Here is a 13,472-nt window from a genome sequence, read left to right as displayed (position 1 = left end):
AGTGGTTTAGGCGATCTTGGACCTCGTCACGATCGGCCCGCTTGCGCTCCAGCCGGCTCGCTTGACAGCCTATCGTATCTCCTGCTTTGTGCAGCAACGCCGCTGATGCCTCAAGCATCTTTGTGGTGGACGCCTGCCACTTTTGAAGCTCCATGAACTCCCGCACGTAAAGGAGGAGCATGGCACTCCTCTCCTCCTTGAGCTCATGGAGCTCCACATCCTTGGCCCTAAGCTCCGCATCCTTGGCCTGGAGCTCCTGTGTCAAGCGCCTCAGCTTAGCCTCCATGATCTGGTGCGCTACCATGGAACCAGGTAGAAGCAATGGCGAGAGGTAGCAAAGTGGGTGAAATAGCTGAAAGGCAATGCAATCTACGGGAAGGCGGAGGGAGCCAGCCGAGGAGCATGGTGAATATTTTGGTTTTCAGCATGGGAAAACACCAGTCGATGACTTTTCACATCAGGGAGCAATGGATTTTATAGGCAGAGTCATCATGACTAATTGCTGCCGCGCCAGTTCCTGTCAATCAAAAAATGGAAGTCCTGCTGCGCCTGCTGCACCCAAAGACCAGAGCAACGCCGCGGTGGATATTTAAATTTACCTGCCGGCCAGGAGAAAAAGAAGGGGTGAAAAAACAAATGTGGCGGCGGCCTAGCTAATCGGTCGCACTAGCCCAACTAGCTAGCCATCGTGCTTCACTGTTGTACTCGGCAGGAAAGGTGGTCTTTCGTGATTTGATGACTCATTTACTTGCTTCGGCGCTATGACCGTGGAGGACCCATAAAACGTGCAGTAGGGCGTCCCACATCCCGGCAAGGAAGAAAATATGTGTGCACCACCCGGGAGGACCCAGAAACCGCATGGTAGGGTGTGCCATGTCTCAGCACGGAGGAAAAATGTGCATGTAAAAATTTATTGTATCAAACATACTACATATGGTTCGACCTCGGGACCCAACCAGTCGGTCGAAAACACCCCACTAGCCACACAGCTTCATCATGCTAATGTGGCACGGAGGATAGGTGTGGTTAGCTCTGTCTCGACCAGCCACAACGTCTCTTGTTCTAGGTGATTCTTTTATTTTCTAAACTTTTTTTAGTTATAATAACACCACGGCAAGCTCGCGCCGCTCTTCGTGTGTGCCCATGCATCTAAAGTGTATACAATCGAGAGGAGAGAGAGCTCATAGACATGGGACCCACCAGTAAGTGAGTCAACGATCATGCGCTTGTTGATGAGCCACTCCCTCTACTCTACTCAACGTAATACTGTATAAAATCAAGTTATGGGACAAAGCCAACAACCGTTGTTGTTTCAGGCTATCGACTTACGCTTTGTAGTCCAGGTTGCCAGTTCGAATCTTGTCCTTCAGATTTGTTAGTTTTAGGTCCAAATTTGATCAATGACAAGTGGGACCCTCGTGTGTTGTTCCGATATTTCAGTGTAGGATGGTTTTTTTGCACAAACACTTTGCACAGTTAGACAAGTAACGACACGAGTTACACGTATTTTGCAAGTTTAGGAACAAAAATGACAGCAGCATAGAATATCACATGCACCCCATAACTTAGATGCTATGGTGATACGAGTTTTTAGGTCGTTGGAACTGAGATCCAATGGCTTGGGAGTAGCCTTTGTAGTTATCCGCAATTTCCAAACTCTCCAAGGGCTTTTTTGCAAATAAAACATCCAGGCCTCATGTGTGCCACTGCATCTTGGATCCAATGGCTCCCAGTATCTCATATTAGGTTCTCCCCATAGCTTAATTAGTCGCTACGGTGATACGACCATCTAGGTCGTATGATCTGTGATCAAATGCCACATGCATAGTACTTGTACTTTCTGCACAATTCCCAAACTCTCTCAGGTGTATATTGCAAAAAAAATTCAAACCTCCTACTGCGAGCCGTTAGATCTCCGGGAACTCATATCACCATATAATCTATGGTGCGGGAGCACCTCATATTCTCCTGTGCGAGAAAACATCAGGTGCTTGTAGCTTGGATGCTATGGTGATACGAGCTTTGATGTCGTTCGATCTGAGGTCCAATGGCATCTAAGCTGTCTTTGTGCTTGTAAGCAGTGGCCGAACTCTTTGGGGACTTTTCTACAAAAAAACATTCGAGCCACCAAGGAATTGTTGGATCATATATCCAACGGCTCCAAAGAGCTTGTATCACCAAAGCATCTAAGTTGTGGTAGCACATGATATTCTTACATACAGGAGAATATGAGGTCCTCATTCATCTTAGATGCTACGGTGACATGAGCTTCGGGGTCGTTGGATATGGGATCCAAGGGCATCTAAGTAGTTTTTGTATAAATTGTGTGCAATTCTCAAACTTATTAAGGTATCCTGTAATAATATTAAGACATCCTGTGAGCTGCTATATCTCAGATCTACAAGCTCCAAGCTACTCGTATCAGCATATAGCATCTAAGGTGTGGGGGCACATGATACTCTCCCGGGGAGGGAGGGTGCACAACCAATTGGTGTTTGGGAGGGTGCGGACAAATATAATGTTCAAAAAGTATAATCAAAACAATCCTAAATAGAGCTTCACAATTTTATCTAAGGTCGAGGGGTTAACCCCCGACAATCTACATAGCTCCGCCTAAACACAAAATTAGCATATATGTAGTGCTAGACTTAATATTCATGTTTCAGTTCCCTGTTCATTTTAAATATTGAATTGAGGACCATGCATGTCTTACATTTTACTCCCTTCGTTCCTAAATATTAATCTTTTTATAGATTTCAAATGGACTAACACATATGGATGTCATGTTTCAGTTTCCTGTTCATTTTAAATATTGAATTGAGGACCATGCATGTCTTACATTTTACTCCCTTTGTTCCTAAATATTAATCTTTTTATAGATTTCAAATGGACTAACACATACGGATGTATATAGACATATTAAGAGTGTAGATTCACTAATTTTGCTCCGTATGTAGTCACTTGTTGAGATCTCTAAAAGATAAATGTTTAGGAACATAGGGACTATTTTTTAATTCGTGTCATACATGCATGGTTTGGAAAAATAGATGCACTATACTTACTGGATTGTTGTTGTATTCATGTGTGTGTGTGTGTGGTCATATGCTTGATACATACAAAGTTGTCTCACCACCATACCGTTCATCTTTTAAATTTGAATTTGCAATGAAAAACTTACAAGGAATACCATGAAATGTGAAATCCACGTTGAGATCACTATATCACAAACTCGATCTAATTCAAGAACTCGTCATAAATCAATTATCGTGGATTTTGGAATGATCAGTAATTTGCAAGGAGAATACGGGCATTGTAATACATATAGATTCATTCAGAAATTTAAAAGATTCCTTTCGTATTCTTGAATGGTAGCACCCAACATTTTACCAGCCAGTCCCGGGCTCGTGTTGATCATCAAAATAAAATCCGGGCTCGTGTCCTTCTAGTGGTCTGCGTGTACGCACATTGGCCATCTCCAACCAGTCGAGCCTCTGCGTTTCGAGTCGAAATATCTGGCGGCTAGAATTCCAACCCTAGGAAATTCCCCTCATGTCCCTGGTCCATAATGGCTACCGATGAACAATGGATGGATGCTTTAGTAACTAGACAACGTTATCTACCATGCCGAGCATGGTTCAATTCCCTAGGTCACCGCTACCCAAGGTCACCCATCAACTCCATTGCCTAGTAAATAATAGGAGTACTACACCAAGATGAGCACAAAATTGAGCCTCGTATGTTCGTGCCTAGTACTTGAGTTAATATATCAAGTAATGCATTGGTATAGTGGGATTATCCTTTTACTCTGCATATATAACTTGTCTGAAGCCTAACTAAGAAAAATGTTTGACCAAATTCTTTCTTACGAAATTTTAACATCTACAACAGTAAAGATGGCTCGCTTGAAAATTTATTGCATGATGCAGGTTATGATATTGTTTCGAATCCTAGATTTTAAATTTCAGAAAATCCAAAAGTGACCAGAAATTCATGAAACTAAGCATGATCTCGTGATATGGCACAAATATGCAATCGTATGTTTTTCAATTTGAGAGAAGCTGCTAATGAGAAGTTGCACAAATGAAGAGCCAAGGAATTTTCGAACAAAGACCTGTCACGTTAAGGCAGACGCTTTCACTATTCAAACCATGTGCGTGTATGTGTCGCCTTGAGTCCCGCTTCTCATTGGCAGGTGCTGTCTGAGCAAGTGTGTGAGTCGATGGGAGGCGTGCGAGCAGACCGCTGCACCAACTGGCCGGGAGGCATGGGAGCACGCCGCTGCGCAGGCTCACCGGGAGGCGAGCCCTTTGACCAGGCTCCGCCGCTCACCTTCATCCCAACTGCCCCCACTTTTAATGCGTCGACGCCGCAGTTTAAAATCACCCCCGCACTACCCGATATCGTTACAATCTTCTCTCTTCCTCTCCAATTCTCATGTCGTCTACCTCCAACCAGCCTAAGCAAACCGTACGCCATGCCGCATCACGATGGTCTGCCCTTAGTCTTTTAGTTTCCCGAGGAAGACACCCAGTCGGAGTCTCAAGAACATAAGACGCTTTGGGACGAGCTTGAATTGGCCTTGCGCGAAGACGCCGCGCCTGTCCCCGCTCCCATTCCGGCTCCCCTCGTCCCTACTGCGCTAGCACCCATCCTCGTGGCATTGATGGGCTAGGAGCCACACATTGTCGCCGAGCCTGATGCCACGGGGTTCCACGAGGTCCCCACCGACTTTCACGCGCCGGTGCACCTGCCAGCACATGCGCCTGCGTGTGCACCGACACGCGCGCCCGTGCCGGTGCCCGTGCACCTGCCAGTGCATGCGCCTGAGCATGCACCGATGCGCGCGCCCGTGCCGGTGCCCGTGGACATGAATGTCTCCGCCATGCCATTGCCAGCGCGGGTGCCAGTGCCCCCCTCAGCGGCATGGATGGCCGCCGTCGACCGCTTCCTTGCACCAACACCAATCAGCTCCTCCCGCCAGTTGACTCGCTCATTGAGACCGAAGACCAGAACATTCTGGCCTTCCTTGAAGCTAGGGCCAACGTCCAGGAGTATGCCAACAAGGGCGCAAGACGCCGCCATTTCCGTCGCTGTCGGTCAGTAGCCTGATGACACATAGAGCACGTCAGAGAAGCCACTTCCCTCCGCAAGACGCCCCCTCCGCCGCCACGTAATCTAAATTTTCCATGAAAAACGTTCGGATTGCCATACTTAAAAGCTGAATGTTTATCATTTCCATTTATTTTAGATCGATTGTCGTATGAATGTAAAGTCGGAGTCAGACTGGTTGAAATATATGGTGTGATCGATTGAATGTTCTGCTAGAGCCATATCAAATTAAATATAAAACATCATCAAGCCACATGTATTCCTTCTCATCGCAAACATTTCACATTAAATACCACGACAATTCCAAGTATTTTCTTAGTGAAGTCAATTCCAAATACTTGTAGTCATAGGGCGCGAGCAATCTCCTTGTTCGAGCACTAGGCGATACATCTATTTATCAACGTGTTTAATTATTATACAGTAGTAGATAAATAGTAGATAACTTGTCTGTCATGGTCACTTTTGTTCCTAAACTTGTTACCTATATAATCTATATCTATACCATCTATACCAAAGGGGCATATCCAATTAATCTCGGCCATCAAATCATGTCAATCCAATGACCTAGACTGCTTCAATGTCGAGCTCTCAATATGTTTAGCATGTAGTTAATTTCATGCCAAAATAGTGCTAATCACGTAATAACACACAAATAGTCCTACTTAATATCCGCATGCACTTAATATACTTCCAAATTAACGTGCATTGCACGTACATATTGACTAGTACTACTAGTACATGAAACTGGTGTCGTAACTTGTGAACGCGTCCAGATATGGTCAAGGGCAACATCTCGCCCATGCATTCTTCGTGTTTGCCCGTGCGTCTAAACGTAGAAGGGGAGGAGAGAAAGAGAGAGCAGACATGAAACCCACCAGTAAGTGAAGGCGAATAGTATGTGCTAACAAGCCGGTCCCACTAATGTACTAAAAATAATATTAAAACATGTTATCCATTAAATAGGTTGTGGTAATATAAAAATATTATATCAACAAAGGGGGGGTACAATAAACGTTGCTATACAGTGTTGCCTAGTGACGTGCGGCTTGAAGGCCCTGGTCGCATATTCAATCCTCGTCCTTTTTAATTTTTAATTTATATATGGGTCCAAATTTGTTCCATGACAGGTGGGCCCCTCAGTGTGTAGTTTGTATCACTTTAATTTGTGGGTCGAAATTCGTTCCATTATAGGTGGACTATCGGTGCGTAATTTTGTAGCTTATTTGTAATAATTAAAGAGAACAATAGAGTTTTTGCAAAAACACCATGGTGTGACGTAGAAGGTGAGAAAGGACGTGCGAGAGAGCAATGACTGAGCCAGAGGGAAATCAATTGGGGGAGCTGCGGGGGTTGCAATGGTGTTTGGAGTAGTTGTGGGCCGAATGCTATAAAAATATAATCTAAACCCACAGAAATAAATGCCTTCACAAATTAATCCAAGGTTGGAGTCCCTGTCGCAAAGTAAATAGCCCCGACTCTGCTAGGGATGGAGAGGTAGCTTTAATGTATGGAAGATACAGTGTGAGAAAATCAGGTCAATCGAGACACGGATAGATAGAGAGACAAAGTGAGTGTGGTGCGGCATTCGTTGAAAAGATATATATGGTCTGGAGAGATATTGTCTGATTGAGCTTTTGGGAACGGTGATGGTTGTCAGATAGGGGTTGAGAGATGATCCAGTCAAAGACATGTAGATATATTTTGTGCGTGGAAGGAAGCAAGGTTAATTGATTACATATATAGGGAGAGAGATTGAGGGAGTGTGGGTCGTCCTCCGATCGAAAGAGTGAGACGGGTTGGAGAGAGTGGCCTAGATAGACAATGTGTGTGACAGAGTATACAATACGAATATGTCGAATTGGGCTCAAACATGGAGATATATCGTTTGTCTCCGAGAAAGAGCAAGGTCAATCGAGACATACAAAGAGAGCGAGAGAAACTGAGCGAGCGTGGCCCGACATGTGGTCGAAAGAGTAGGGGCGGCTTGGATGGACTGACCTAGATAGACAATCTGCATGAGAGAGTATAGAGTGTGTCGATCGAGGCCCGAACAGGGAGATATATCATTTTTCTGTGAGAGAAAACGAGGTTAATCGAGACTTAGATAAAGAGAGGGAGATTGAGCGAGTGTGGGCCGCCGTGCTGAAGAAAGAGTGAGACAGTCTCGAGAGAGTGACCTAGATAGACAATGTGTGTGCGTGTGCACGAGGGGGGTCTAGATAGGAAATGCATGTATCTAGCAAGAGAGGGTGGGAGGGAGAGGGAGAGAGAGAGAGCTCGGCATGGAGTGCAATGGAGGGTGTGTCAGGTAGATACATTTGGTAACAGAGTGGAAAATGGGGGTTGTGTAGTTGAGAGAGTTAGATATCGAAACATGGAGAGAAAAAATGACCGTGTGTCGGAAACTGATAGCTTCCTAAGGTGGTTAGTACAATAAGATTGATCGATACAGGAAGTATGTAGCATGTGTGCCGGGGGGGGGCTAAAAAACATTTGAACATAGATAGTACGAGACTTAATATCAACTATTCAATTTAGTGTACATTGTAAGATTTGAATTGAGGACCATGCATATGGCTTCCGTAGTTATTTCGAATTCATGCCATACTAGGTTTGGAAAAGTTGACATTGACTCGATTGTTGTGCTATTTTGTAGGTCATATGTAACGCCTCGAGACCGACGTTCCAGAAGACTTCCAGCTATTTCGAGTTCGCTGTGTGTTTTAGTTTTGCTTGTTACATTTCATCATGGCATCATGAGAATTCCATCTGCATGTTTTCATAAAACTCGTAGTTGTTCGTAGTTGCCACTTCTCTCTTTGTCTCCGTTGACCTTTTGACAGCCCCCCTGTCTTTTTCGACCTCTCTCAAACCCCCCTCGCATGCGCGTCCGAGAGCTGTCCGGAACCCGACCCAAGCAGTCATGACCAGTGGGTCCAGATCATCTCCAAACATCCCTAATATATCTTCGGTTCTTTGTTAGTTTGTCCTAGCCTATTTTTCCCAAACCGTCTGATTACGATCGGAGGGTCCAGGTAACCCCTAACCTAAATCCCGTACCTATAAATATCTGCCTAACCCTAGGCTTGTCCCATCCACCCTTCCCATCCATCGCCACCCGACCAACTCCACCTCCCACCTCGGGATCTCCTCCCGACCCAAATCCTCCCTGACCAATTCCCTTGATTTCCGCCGCCGCCCAACCACAGCAAGCCGCAGCCTCCCTCTCTCTCTCTAGATCAGCAGGAGCCTGAGTCTTCGCCTCTGCTCCTTCCTGCAAGTGCACCGCCATCCGCTTGGCTAGAGGCCACCCCAAGCAGCAACCAGGAGCACGAGCTCCTCCTTCCACACCATTGGCCAAGGAACCCAACCCCGGCGTTCACGTCACCAAGTACCTCGACCAGCCGGAGCTCCCTGCAGCCTCGTGCGCCCGAGTCCCCGAGCTCCTCTGCTCGTGCACAAGCTCCGCGACCCCGACGGCCACTTTGCCAGCCCCGCCGGCGACTGACCGAACAAGTAGATGAGCGCCCTGTCCCTGCCTTCTTCCTTTCCTTCTGTTCTCCTTTTCTCTCTCGCTCCCCTCGGACTCATCTCTCTCTCGTTCTGGATAGGAGAGCAACCATGGGCGTCCGTCCATGGAGATGAGTCGCGCCGCCCTGTTCACCTGCGACCTCGGATCGCCTCTGTGTCGTCCTCACCGCCCGTTAGTGAGCTCCTTGCGCCGCCTCCGCCCCCTTTCTTTTCCTTATGTTATGCCGCTGCCGAGTTCTCCGCCTCGCAGTCGTTTTGTTGCAGGAGCCGAGCCCGTCACCCCTCAGTTCGTCATGCCACCTCTAATTCCACTGGATCTGCCGCCTACAGGCCCTTCCTGGCCGGATCCCGCCGCCACGCTGCCGTTCCTTGCCCACAGCTCTACCCAGCAACCGCCGTCCTTCTTCTTCCCGGCAAGAGCCCCGCCTCTACCTCGTTTGGTTCGAGAGAACGAGTGAGCGGCTGCCGCCCCCTTGCGTTGACTCGTTCCAACGCCAGTGTGGACAAGCGCCAAGGCCCAGCGCCCCATTCCAGCCACCCTCTCCACTAGACCGGGCATTGGCCCATGGTGAGAGCCCTAGCCCAGCACCCAGCAGATCTAGCCTGCGTCATGTTTTTTTTCAGTTCCGCGAATTTAGCATTATCCAGTGATTTACTATTTTACAGAAAAACGCTCATACCTCATGCATTTAATATCTCACAAACCGTGCATCGGTTTAAAATGTTTTAAACATGTAAAATGCTTAGAATTTCATCTAGTTTCATAATTTGCAACTTTCATCTATGTTAAAAATGTTTAACTTGTTGTTTGCATTAATTTGCATAAATGTCATGCTAAAATGATTTGTTTCATAACTAAATAACCGTAGCTCCGAATTAACTAAACTTTATATGTAAATGGGGTAGAAAAATGCATAGTTTAACATGGTGGTATTACTTTGAATGTTTAACAACTCTAAAATATGGTGTAGGGAAGAGCGGTACCAAATTCAAATATTGCATATAAGGATTTTCCAAAATTGTTGTTTGTTTTCGGCCTTATTTAAATTGCTAGATAGGTAGTTTTGTTATGTTTCACCTCTTACCATGTTCAACAACATTTAATTTTGATGTGTAGCATAAGCAGGAGAGAACTAAATAACTTGAATGTGGTGTTTCGTCAATATGCAACTCGTTGCATATTGAGCTCCACTTAAAGTGTAGTATTGGTTGTTGCACTTTGCCATGCCATGCATATTTAAACCGGACATGCATCATACTTGTTTGTGCATCATGCCATGTTTAACTTGTTTTGCTCATATATTCTAGGCCATAGCTCCGAATTAAATGAACTTTATATGTAACTTGACTAGAATTTTGTGTAGATCATCATGGTGCACTTTAACTTGCTGTTTAACAAATTAAACTTAAGGTTTATTCAGTTCTGCACCAATTTCGAAATTTGCATATGGGGACTTACCGGAATTGTTATATGTTGTTTCCGGCCTCATTTAAACTTGCTTTGATGTGTTGTTCTTGTATGCATCATCTCTTGCCATGAGTAGCATCATGTAGGCTAGTCATGCAACATCCTTGGTTGAGCATCATGCCATGTTTATGTGTTGTGTGTTTACCTTGTTGCTTGCTTCTTTCCGGTTGTGCTTCTTCCCGATAGTTCCGGTTTCGTTGCGATCCTGAGGATTCGTTCGTCTATGCTTGGTTCGTCTTTGCCCGTTTGTCTTCTTCATAGACTTGTTCTTCTTCCTAGAGCGATTTCAGGCAAGATGACTGTTACCCTGGATCTCCATACTATCATTGCTATGCTAGTTGTCTCCATGCTATCGCTATGTCGCGCTACCCATCACTTGTTTATCAAGCCTCCCAAATTCCCATGTCAGCCTCTAACCTTTTTCACCCTTCCTAGCAAATCGTTGTTTGGCTATGTTACCGCTTTGCTCAACCCCACTTATAGCATTGCTCATTGCAAGTGCAGTTGCAGGTTGTTCCATGTTGGAACATGGATATCATGGATATTTCGGGATATCACAATATCTCTTATTTAATTAATGCATCTATATACTTGGTGAAGGGTGGAAGGCTCGGCCTTTTGCCTAGTGTTTTGTTCCACTCTTGCCTCCCTAGTTTCCATCATACCGGTGTTATGTTCCTTGATTTTGCTTCCCTAACATGGTGAGGGGTATGGGACCGTCTTGACAGTTTGCTTTGAATAAAACTCTTCCAGCAAGGCCCAACATTGGTTTTACCATTTGCCTCATAATAACTAAAACTTGCATAGGGGATTTTTGTCGGCCCCCGGGTATTAATAATCAACCCCTCCCCCCCCCCGGACTAGTGCTCCTCTGAGTGTTGGTCTGAACCGAGTAGTCTGCGGGGCCACCTCGGGGAAACTCAAATGCTGGTTTTACTCTTAGCTTGTCTCATCCGTTGTGCCCTGAGAACGAGATACGTGCGGCTCCTATCGGGATTTGTCGGGACACCGGGTGGTCTTGCTGGTTTTGTTTTACAATTGTCGAAATGTCTTGAGCACCAGGATCCCGAGTCTGATCGGATGTCCTGTGATGGAGGATTGTCTCCCCAGATTGTGAGCTTGTAATGGGCTAAGTTGGGACACCCCTGCAGGGTTTAAACTTTCGAGAGTCGTGCCCATGGTTATGTGTCAGATGGAAATCTATTAATATCCAGTTGTAGAGAACTTGACACCAGATTTGAATTAAAATACCCAACCGCGTGTGTAACCGTGATGGTGTCTTTTCAAGTGGGTCGAGAAGACAACACGGTGGGGTTATGTTTGAACGTAAGTAGTGCATGATCACTTCTTGATCGTTACTAGTTTGCGACCATTTGCGTAGCTTCTCATCTTATTCTTGTATTCATAAGTTAGCCACCATACATTGCTTAGACGCTTGCTGCAACCTCACCACTTATCCATTCCATACCCATTAAGCTTTGCTAGTCTTGATACCCATGGTAATGGGCTTGCTGAGTTCTCGTGGCTCACAGATTACTACAATAACAGTTGCAGGTACAGGTAATGCGATGATCTAATGCGAGTGTAATGCTTGCTTGTTTGGAGTTCTTCTTTTGTTTCTTCTTCGATCATGGGATATAGGTTCCAGGTCGGGAGCCTGGGCTAGTAGGGTGGATGTCGTTTGAGATTCTGTTTGTGTTTAATCTGTAGTCGGATGGTGCTCTTGTGTATGATGTTGTTGTATTCATGCGGTATTGTATGCCTTTTGTATGTATCCCCATGTATTATGTAATGGTACGATGTAACGATATCCACCTTACAAAAGCGTTTGAATATGCGGCTCTATCCTTGGTGGGACCTTCGAGTTCCTCTCGGATAGGATCGCATATTGGGCGTGACATCATATGTTTGAATCCATCCAAAGTTTTCTCACTACCATGGTGTGCATCTTATACATATGAATTTGTATTAAAAATGTAGCGTGGATACCGTGAAATGCGAAATCCACGTTAGAATTGGAGATTGCTATGTGATACACACTCTAATTCAAATAACTCCTCATTAATTAATTTATAGTATGTCATTTTGAATGACTAATTATTTGCAAGGAAAACACGGGCATGGTAATATATATAGATTCGTTTGCAAATGAAAGAAGATTCATTTGCATTCTAAAATGTACACTAGGCAGACCAGGGTCGTGTCGTGCTGGTCGCATGTGTCATATAGAGGCTAGCACCCAGCCACGCACCCCCTCCCTCTACCCCGCCCCAAAAAAAAGAACGATGACAAAATAAGTTTGCGCTTCCATGTTTCGGATTGAAATATCTGGAAGCACAATTCCAGCCCTGCAAAATCTCCCTTCTCCGCTGTCCCATTCCGCGCCCAGAGCGCTCAAATCCCTAATTTGCTGCCAACCCAAGCAAAGTTCGAATCACCTCTCGTCTCGTCTCTTACTCCACCTCTGTGTCGGACGACGACGACGAAGACGACGGTCACGCTTCACCACCGCACTGGAGCTACCTCATCTACGCCCTCGTCCACCGCACCGAGTGGTCCACCGACAACGTCGGCCACCACAACCACGTCCTCATAGACATTGACTTCCACCGCATCAGGTGCGCTTCACCGACGCCGTCTCCCACCTCACCGGGGCTACTTCACCAAGCACATTGTCGCACCTCCGCCCCCCCAAGGTCGTTGGGGCTTCACTAACTGTCTTGTCCATTGCATCGTAGCGCTTTGTTGCCACTCAAGATCTAAATCCGTGCGCGGCCAGCCAACGCCGGCGCATAACCGTCAACGGCTCTGAGGTGACCCACACTCTAGCTAGGTGAGCATGCCCAAACGCCGGCCCAAAATAAGTATCCACATATCACTCCCTTGTGCACTATTCTGATGATGTTTGGATATCCTTTCACTGCTCTCTTAGCTTACACGCCTATGCAACTCTGACTTTAACTCTTATTTCTTCTGGAGATATCATCTGAAACAAGAAACACCATTTTTTGGCGAAGCATGATGGCGCTACGTGATCTGTTACACATCCTCCACACCGGTATAACCTTGTAAGTACATGTCCTCTGGTACAATAGCAAGGTTGATTCCTCTTATTTGATCAACCATTCACCGTGCCAAAAATGTAGAGGAGGGTGCAAGGAGCACAAGGACTGCATATCCAAGCAAGTGGTAACATGGACTTGTACATGGAACATCTCAAGCACATGTAGAGCTGTAGTGAGCCTGTACAATGAGCTAGCGTAAGTCCCTGCATTTCATTTAATTTATACTGGCCTGTGTGTATGATTTGTGTGAAGTGGCGGATCCATGAATTGAAGTTACCAGGGGCGAAAATTCAACTTAA

This window comes from Triticum aestivum, chromosome 4B, assembly GCF_018294505.1.
Source record: "Triticum aestivum cultivar Chinese Spring chromosome 4B, IWGSC CS RefSeq v2.1, whole genome shotgun sequence".
In the NCBI taxonomy this organism is placed as follows: Eukaryota; Viridiplantae; Streptophyta; class Magnoliopsida; order Poales; family Poaceae; genus Triticum; species Triticum aestivum.
Note: the sequence above shows the minus strand (reverse complement) of the source record.